At 47.7% G+C, this 9,555-nt stretch overlaps 1 long non-coding RNA gene across 2 annotated transcripts; it reads left to right on the top strand.

Moving 5' to 3' along the window:
- The first annotated feature begins 2,610 nt into the window (after nt 1-2,610).
- Nucleotides 2,611-9,113, top strand: LOC131412479 (uncharacterized). Of its 2 annotated transcripts, none has more exons than XR_009221776.1 (3): nt 2,611-3,049; nt 4,061-4,143; nt 9,052-9,113. It is a non-coding gene; the product is annotated as an uncharacterized LOC131412479 (long non-coding RNA). The 2 variants fall into 2 exon arrangements; XR_009221777.1 differs by lacking the exon at nt 9,052-9,113 and adding an exon at nt 5,871-5,933.
- The last annotated feature ends 442 nt before the right edge of the window (nt 9,114-9,555 follow it).

Below are 9,555 nucleotides of genomic sequence, written 5' to 3'. Positions count from 1 at the left end.
GGATGCTGAGAGAGATGGAGCCCTGGAAACTTCTCCAGAGCCCTTACCTAAAGGCTCAAGATACTATACTTCTAGAGTTTGTCAGTAATTCTCCTCTCTCTCGCCCCCTTTTTGGCTTAGCTAGTTTGTGGTAGGTTTCTGTCACTTGCAACTGCTAGAGTCCTGGTTAGCACTGTCAACCTAAAAAGCACATTCACCTGTATTTTACCCTCAGAATGAGTTTTTTGGGGAATAGCCAAAAGAATTGCAATTCAGGTCATGCATGCTATGGTGAACCATAGGCAAATCCAGAAAACAAAGGAAGGGAGCTGCTTTTATAGAGAAAAAGAGGGAGTAGGGAGGGGCTGTTCTAAAAGGAAGTCCATTGGGGGAAAGTAACAGTTTAGAGGGGCAGGGCCGGTCCCGTGGCTTAGAGGTTAAGTGCGCGTGCTCCGCTGCTGGCGGCCCGGGTTCGATCCCAGGCGTGCACCGACGCACCGCTTCTCCGGCCATGCTGAGGCGGAGTCCCATATACAGCAACTAGAAGGATGTGCAGCTATGACATACAACTATCTACTGGGGCTTTGGGGGAAAAAATAAATAAAATGAAAATAAAAAAAAAAACAGTTTAGAGGCGCAAATGGCTTCTCATTGGCATTGGCTGGGCTATTGCTGGGCATGGAGGGAAATCTTCCTTCAATAGTAAAGTAGTTTTAGTTTCTGTCCAAGATGCAAGGATAGGTCTCTTCCTGTTTGATATAATGGACCATGTATGATAGGGTATGAGTGCTCCCCCTATAGGCCTTCCTGACTCCAATTTAGTTAAGGTTTCTTTTATTAATTTTCACAACACAATGTTCAAGTAAGTCTGATCTAGATCTTAAGTGGGCAGGAGATGCAAGTCAAATCAGAAAGGGTTTAGCATACAACCTGGCACATAATTGACATTCATTGCCCAGAAAACACCACTCTTGTAGTTCTCTATACTTTTCCACCAAAGTACATATCACAATTTTAATTGAGTAATGTGCGGGAACTGTAACTTGCTCACTGTATTCCTTACATCCAGCACATGACCGAGCACAGAGCGGGTGATCAATAAGCATCTTCTGAATGAATGAATGAGTGAATAAATAATTAGGCAGTAACTAGTCAGTGGTTAAGAGCACCGGCTTTAGGGTGAGAAAGACTCCAAAAACGCTGTCAGACCCCAAACGTTAAGTCCTGCTTCTGCCACTTTCTAGCTGTGTTAATATGGGTAAGCCACTGAAGCTCTTCTGAGCCTCAGTTTTCTCAGCTGTAAAATGGGGATGATAACGTTATCTATTTTATGGGATTGTTGTGTGGAATAAGTGAAAATATGTGTGAAGTATTAGTATAGGTATTAGTCTTACCGAACCAAGTGGGCTCGCCTCCTGGTGAGTTAAAACTCTACACCAGTGGAAGTTGTCTCACAAAGTAAAGTGTATTTGCAGCAAATAGGAGGCCATGAGGAATCATTTCCAAAGTCATGGCATCCCCGAACAAAGGAAAGCAGGAACTTTTATTTCAGAAGGGGAATAAACATTCAAAAGGGAGAGGTGGGTATTCACTAACACAGGCTCAGCTGGAAACCATGCTTCCACATAATGAGGCCTAAGCTCCTCCTGGAGAGATCTTAGCATTAAAGGTAAGGCAAAGGTCATGGGTGTAGCTCTTGTGGTGAGGCTAGGTCAGTTTCAGGATGGTTGGTGGCTATATCTCCTTAACATACAAAAGGAAAAAAATAACTTGGAGAAACAGTTAATTACTTCCAAACCCACCCTTGAGTTTCTGGAGGCGCCTAAGTTGGTGACATTAGTACAGTTCTTCCTAGCCAAGTACAAAATACATGTTATGTAAGAGGAAGACCAACAAGCCTTCCTCTTCATTTCCATTCTCTCAACCCACTCCCTCTACAACCACCCAGAAGCAAAACCAGTCATCGTCATTTCACAGAAGTAACAGGACCCAGGCAGGGGAAGGACTTGCTGCAGGACTGGGCGGTGACCGGCAGAGGCTCAGACCTGCTGGTGCTCAGGGCGGGCGGGCCTGGCGGGGACAGGCCGGCCGGGCTGCGGAGCCAGCGGCCACTGGAGTCGCCAGGAGCCAACCGGGCGCTCGGACTCAGCGTCCCGCCCTCACACCCCGCCCGGTGCGCCCACTCCAGCCGCTGGGTTTCCCCGATAGAGTCCCTCGGGGACCCCGCTGCTGCCCCGCCTCCCCGAACCCAGCCCCGCCTCCACCCCGCCCCTCGTCGAGCGCCTTCCCCCGGCTCGGGGCCCCTCCCAGCCCCGCAATCTCCCCAGGTGGACTCCCGCCCCACTCGGGCCTGGACCCCGCCCCTCGCCACCCTCGCCCCGCCCCTCGTGGTCCCCCTCCCCCGCTCGGCCCCGCCCACTCCACGCCGTGGACCCCCGCCGCTCCCCGCCCCCTCCCCCCTGAGTTGAGCCCCGCCCCCCGGGCTGGCCCCGCCCCCCGCCCCACGGACTCGCTTTGTTCCGGAGCCCACCGCCCGGGTCTTGGGAGCCGCTGACTCAGCGGAGAGAAGCCAGACCTTGGCGCCCCCACCCCCACCCCGCTCTCCCCGGGGACCTGGAGGCTGGCGCCTGGGGAGGTGGGAGGTGCGAGCGCGCCGGCCCAGCCCTTCTTTTGTTCCGTAGAACATTCCTTTGCTCCGGACCTGGAGAGGCTGCGGTTCCTGTTTCAGGCTATGTTTCGGGAAACTGACACCAAATGTGCAGCCGAAAACCTGGCTCCTGCTGCCTCCTAGTTGTTGGCCTTGAGCAATTCCTTTGACCTCCCTGAACCGCAGTTTCCTTACTGGTTAAATGGGAGCCAAATGCTGATATGGAAGAGTCACTGTGAGAGTAAATTAAATGCGAAAACACCAAGAAGAAAAGCTGCAGGGACAAAGTGGACGTCAGACACTTGGCTTTGGAAAGTCTCCACTGATAAAAAGCTAACATGTATTATGTTCTCCTCCTTCCCCCGCCCCCATTGCACGGACAATCTATCATCTTCCTAAGGACTTTGAAACCTCACTTTCTCGGTAAGAGCCTTCCCTGCTCCCTGGCACACCCACACCCTCGGGGAGTTACCCTGCGCGCATTGCCGTAGTATGCAGTCACTTCTATTCAGATACTCGCGATTACTTTTTTTTTTTTTTGAGGTATGATTTACGTTCAATGAAATGCACAGACAGAACTTAAACATGCAGTACCATGATTTTTGACAATTGAAAACATCCCCGTGACTCACACCTCTACCAAGACAGAGAACGTTTCCAGCCCTGCAGAAAGGTCCCTTCCCGGTGAATCCCACCTCCCACCCAAGGCAAGCACTGTTGCCATTTTTATCACCCTAGATAAGTTTTGCTTGTTCTAGAACTTAATATAAATGAAAGCACACAGTATGTACTTTTTTGAATCTGGCTTCTTGCATTCAGCATGGTGAGATTCATCCATGTTGTGTGTATTAGTAATTTGTTTCCTTTCATTGATAAGTAGTCTTTCATTATATAACCCTACCGTAATTTGTTTATTCATTTTTCTGTTGATGGACGTTTGGGTTGTTTTCAGTTTGGGGCTAGTATCAAGCTGTGAACATTCGCATGCAAATGTCTTTGTGGTCCTGAGTTTTTGTTTCTCTGGGGTAAAGGAGTGGCATTGCTGCATCAGAGGCGAGTTGCATGTTTAATTTAATGAGAAACTGCCCAGCTGTTCTCTCAAGTGGCTGTGCCATTCTACATTCTCACCAGGGATGTGTGTGAGTTCCACTTGCTCCAGGTCCTCCTGAGCGTTTGGCATTGCCAGTCTTTTTACTTCAGCCATTCTCATGGGTGTAGTGTATCTCCTTGTGGCATTACTTTTTAGAATAATGACTCAATATTTTAAAAAACGGTTAATAACAAGCACACAATTCCCAAGGTACAATAGGCTCTGCAGTACAGAAGAGGCACAGGCCACTCGATTATTCTTCTAGAAGGTATCATCCTGATGAGTAGCCTGTGTCTCCATTCATATTGAACTTTCTTTTTGACTATCTGTCTTTTTTACGCTAGAACATAGGCCCCAGGAGGAGAGGGACCACCTGCAGTGTTCACAGCTGTGATCTGAGCTCCTCTCCAGTGCTAACAAAAGCCCAGTAAGTATTGATGAATGAATGCCAGGCATTGTTCTAGATGAGTCATATAACCTAATACATTATCACATTTTGATTCAAAAGAGTAGCAGAGTCCCTTTGGATGGACCTTGGAATTGAGTGATATCAACAAAAATTTGTCAAATGAATGAATGTTGATGAAGGAGATCCCTGGGGGATTCTTGCAAGCAGTACAAGCTGGCTTTTTTCATTTTTTTTTTTCCCCCAAACACTATGTGTCAGGCCCTGTGCAAACACAGAAAATAGACATCTGTTATTTTTGCTGCCCGGCATTACTTCACCCTTCTCGTAACAGGACCTCAGTTTTTCTCTGGGTAATCGTCTTCCTCCACTCGGGGCACATTTCCATTAGCTCCAGGTGGGCATGTGACTCGAGCCTAACCAACCAGATCATCTCAGCCCCTAGGTAACAGGGATGTGCCCAGAGTGTAGACTGGACCACTGGAGACCAGCCCTCGACTTGTGTTCAAACTATTGGGCTAGAGAGCTCTCTTCTTCCTACGGGACTTAGAATTGTGAGGATGGAAGCCGGGAAAGACGAGATCAAGGGAATTTATGGATGAAGTGAGGGAGCAAGCCAAAGGGGTGGGAGGGAACACTCCCAGCCTGAGGGAAGACGGGAAGAAGGCCAGTGCAGTGGAGGGAAGAGGAGGGAAGCAGGAGGTGAGTTCAGGTGGTCAGGCAGAGGCCAGTCTTGAGGGGCCTGGTGGGCCATAGAGAGGGATTTGGATAGTACTCTGAGAAACTTCTAGGTTTTGAACAGAGAAGTCATATGATCTAATTCACAATTTTTAAAGACCAGTCTGTGGGATGAGACTGGGAGTGAGGGGCAAGGGTCTAGGGAGAAGGGAGACCAGTCAGGAGGCTGTTACAGTCGTCAGGGTCGAGAAGGTGGTGTTTTGGCCTCGGGTAGTAACTGGTGAGAACGAGGGATTGGGCATGGCTTGTTCGAGAATGGAGTCAGAGCAAGAGAAAGCAGAGCCTAGAGAGTTGTTTTTGATCACTTGGAAATGAAATGAGTCTTGGCTTATGTGCATTGTTTCATTAATCCTCAAAACAAATCTATGGGATTGCCACTATTATTAGCCCAATTTTGTAGTGGAGAAACCTGAGGCCTAGGAAGGTGAGTGAATTGTCCAAGGCCATACAGAGATTAAGTGGTAGAAATGGGATTCAGACCAAGTCACTAACCCCAAAGTCTGTGCAATTAACCCTACAGGACACTGCTTGTTAACTACACCCTTCCCCCCATCCTCTCCACCTAATATCACCTTCCCGGCTGACACTCAGTTTGTTTTGCTCCACCCTAAAGGAGGATCCAAGGCCTTTTAGTTCCATGGTTCATGATGAGCCCTTGTGCTCCAAAGGAACCCTCAGGGGTCAGAATCCTGCCCACCCTCTTTACATAACTCCCAAACGGTACCTATGCGAAATGAATGACATCTCCAAGTTCTCAAGCAAGTTCTTAGTATCCACCCTGGGTTACACATGGAGCATCTTCATGTATGTGAGAGACTCAAAGAGCACATATGTCAGTATTGGAGGCTGTGGTGTGTGATAGGACTGATTTTCTCTCAAGTGGCAGAAGCTCAGATCAAATAAACTGAAGAAAAATGAGACTAGAAAACTTGAAATATAAAACTTATTGGCTTCAGGTATAGCTGAATCCAGGAGCTCAGATGACACCTTCCATTTCTCTTGCTTTACAGGCTCTCTTTGTGGGACATATGATGGCCTCCAGCAGTCCAAGATTTAGCTTAGCAACCTCAAGGGAAAGAGACAATTTTCTCCAATAGCTCTGGGAGAAAATATCTCAGGAGGACTCTATTTGACTCAGTTAGAAGCAAGTGCCCATTCTTTCCCTGATCCAATCACTGAAGTTAGGCAAATAGAATGGATATGCTGTTGGGCAGGACATGGTCATATGCCCACCCCTATCACCCAGGAATAGGTCTGTTAGAATCAATATCAGTCAAACCACATAGAATGGTGTCTCATAAAAATAGTCTTGTCCCCAAAAGGATAGGAAAGGAGTGCTGGGCAGGCCAATGCAACAAAAGTCTTCTTCAGAAAACACTGGCCATTCCACCGGCCCCGTGGCTTAGTGGTTGAGTGCGCGCGCTCCACTACTGGCGGCCTGGGTTCGGATCCCAGGCATACACCGACACACCGCTTCTCCGGCCATGCTGAGGCTGCGTCCCACATACAATAACTAGAAGGATGTGCAGCTATGACATACAACTATCTACTGGGGCTTTGGGGGAAAAATAAATAAATAAAATTAAAAAAAAAAAAAAGAAAACACTGGCCATTCCGTTATGACTTTACGTAGCTGGACCTGGGAAGCTGTGCCTACAGTTTGTACTGGAAAGAGGCCAGATTTGGGAGACAACCAGGCCTGAGTTCAAGCCCGAGGTCTGACACTGGCTCTTTGCGCCTCCGTGGCTAACTCACAGCATTGTTATACAGCAATGGTTCATTCTTGAGCTTTTGTGTTTGCTTCACATTTTAATTTTAAAGAATTTTTGGTGGCAACCTGGAGAGGATTAAAAGACCGACAATCACACGGCACAAATTAGAAGTAATTACAGTGCAATATGACCACTGGACCTGGACATTGCATGATGGCTACAAAATGCTCACAGGCATCCTGCTGGGTCAGGTGGCTTTCGTACCGTTTTACTGTTAGAAGAACAATTTCCTGCCTTCACCATGTTCTCCTGTACTCAGAAGGCCAAGGTCTTGCATGTTACAGTCAAGACACAATCTCTCCAGCGGCATGGGAGAAATTGTTACATCTCTCAGCCATCTGTCTGCCCGACATCATTGTAACAGTATGTATCCTCAGCTGAAGCTTAGTAAATGCATTTCACGTATTCACTCAAATTCAGCAGCCTACCTGTGAAGACTGTGTGATGAGCGACAGTTGATAATATCTGCATGAATCGGTTACAACGCGTTCTGTTGCCCAGCACAGAAAATCTCAAACCGGCTTAAGTGATAAGGGCATTTATTCTTTTGCATCAAACAAGGGCCAGAGGCAAGGAAGGCTTCTGGGCTGGCTGATGACTCCGTAATGCCATCCGAGACCCAGGTTCTGGCCATTTCTGTGCTCTGCCAGTCTCAGTGCTGGCTTCATCCTCAGGCCGATTGAAAGACGGGGCTACAGTTCCAGCACTCACTTCCAAGCATCACAGTGTTCAGGGAAAGAGGAGAGTGCATACCATTCTCTCTTAGGAGAAAACGTTTCCCAGAAGCCCTCCAGCAGAGCCTTCTCGGGGCCCATTGGACAGAATTGGGTCCCAGGACCGTTCTTGAGCCCTCACTGTCAAGGGGGTGGAGTTACCATGATTAGCTTGGACACATCATCTGGGCACGGAAGGGATGTGGGAGGTGGGGACTAACCACAACATCACAGACCAATTTAGGTAATAGGTGTCAAGGGCCTGGTAGATATTCAACTACAAATAGTTCCCTTCCGTCCCTGTCTCCTCGTGATACTGTGATTAGATGACGTGTGTGAACAAGGCCAACATCAACTGCCGTGTCCTCTGGAGAGACCAAGGTCTTTGACAGGGAACTGGTGAAGGCTCCTTGGTTGCAAGAAACTGAGCTCCATTCAACCCAAATCAAACAAAAAGGGGGACTGTGGAAAGATTCAGGGAAACTGCAGGAAGGAGCCCAGTCTTCACGGGAGTCACTGTACTTCTCTTCGAATGATTGCTGCTGCCAACCGCCATCTTCTCATCCCTAGACCCCTCCAGTCTTCTCCTAACTCAGTCCCCTCAGCCCAGTTGCCCTCCACAGCCACTCAGCAAACTGCAGCGGCCGTGGTCTTATTTTTAAAAACAAACGTGTTACTTCAGGTGAATCATCTTATACCTAAAATTCTTTTTTTTTTTCCTTTTCATAATCTGCTTTTTGCTTCAATGCCCAAGACAGAAGCACTAATTGAAGAGAGGTAAAAGACTTCTATGGAAGATGTTCTTATCTGAGTTAAATAGCCTGTCAGAATTTTCATAATTTTTGGTGGGAGTGTAATTCGGTACCAGGCCTAAGGAAGGCAATTTGCTAATATCTACTTAAAATTATTAACTGTATATAACCTTGGATCAAACTATTCTACTTACACAAATCTGACTTACAGCTATACTTATGCATGTGCACAAAGACATATACAAAGAAATTCATTGCAGTTTTGTTTGTTGGAGTGAAGACTAGGTATAATCTGAATGTCCCTCAATGAGGGAATGCTTCAGGTAAGGTCTCTCCGTATAATCTAATACTCTGCCGTCACTGAAAAGAATGAGGTATAGCTAAATGTACTGCCGTGGTGCCAGCTCCACGATGTGAAATAAGGAAAATGAGAAGCAGTATGCAGGGGCCGGCCCCGTGGCTTAGCGGTTAAGTGCGCGCACTCCACTACTGGGGCCCAGGTTCGGATCCCGGGCGCGCACCAACACACTGCTTGTCCGGCCATGTTGAGGCGGCGTCCCACACACAGCAACTAGAAGGATGTGCAGCTATGACATACAACTATCTACTGGGGCTCTGGGGGAAAAAAAAAAAGGAGGAGGATTGGCAATAGGTGTTAGTTCAGAGCCCGTCTTCCTCAGCAAAAAGAGGAGGATTAGCATGGATGTTAGCTCAGGGCTGATCTTCCTCACAAAAAAAAAAAAGTGATATGCAGAGTGTGCTATTTTTTTTTAACAAGGGTAAGAAATATGTACATACATACTTGTACATGCACAGAATATCTCTAGTAACATAGTTCTTCTGAGGCAAAGCAAAAATGGCTAGGGGCAGAGTACACATTTTTATACTAACTGAGTTTTTGTTTAACCATGTGCACATATTACCTATTAAAATTTTTTTTTTTTAATGTTGCAGTGGAGGGCCCGCCCCATGGCTTAGCGGTTAAGTGTGCACGCTCCGCTGCTGGCGGCCCGGGGTTTGGATCCCAGGCGCGCACCAACACACCGCTTCTCCGGCCATGCTGAGGCCGCGTCCCACATACAGCAACTAGAAGGATGTGCAGCTATGACATACAACTAACCGCTGGGGCTTTGGAGGGAAAAAAAAAAATAAATAAAATTAACAGAAAAAAACATAATAATGTTGCAGTGGACACTGTTGATGCTCCAGATTCCCTTGGATTCCTTTTATTATTTCTGTGTGTGCCTCCCCTGGTTTCGGTGCTGGTGAGTCAGTTCCCAATGGCCCACCCCCCAGAGCCTTCTGCAGAAGATGGGACTCAGCTCTGGAGCCGCTTGGCCCTCCAGAGAGTTGGAAATACCTGGGAGTGTAGGTTCCTGCCCTCGCCCCACATCCCACACCCCTACAACTGTGGGCAGGACTGATCAGAATGGAAATGGAAAGGGATAATTCAGTACA

Source organism: Diceros bicornis, chromosome 13 (assembly GCF_020826845.1).
Source record: "Diceros bicornis minor isolate mBicDic1 chromosome 13, mDicBic1.mat.cur, whole genome shotgun sequence".
Classification (NCBI taxonomy): Eukaryota; Metazoa; Chordata; class Mammalia; order Perissodactyla; family Rhinocerotidae; genus Diceros; species Diceros bicornis.
This window is presented reverse-complemented; position numbering and strand designations above follow the sequence as displayed.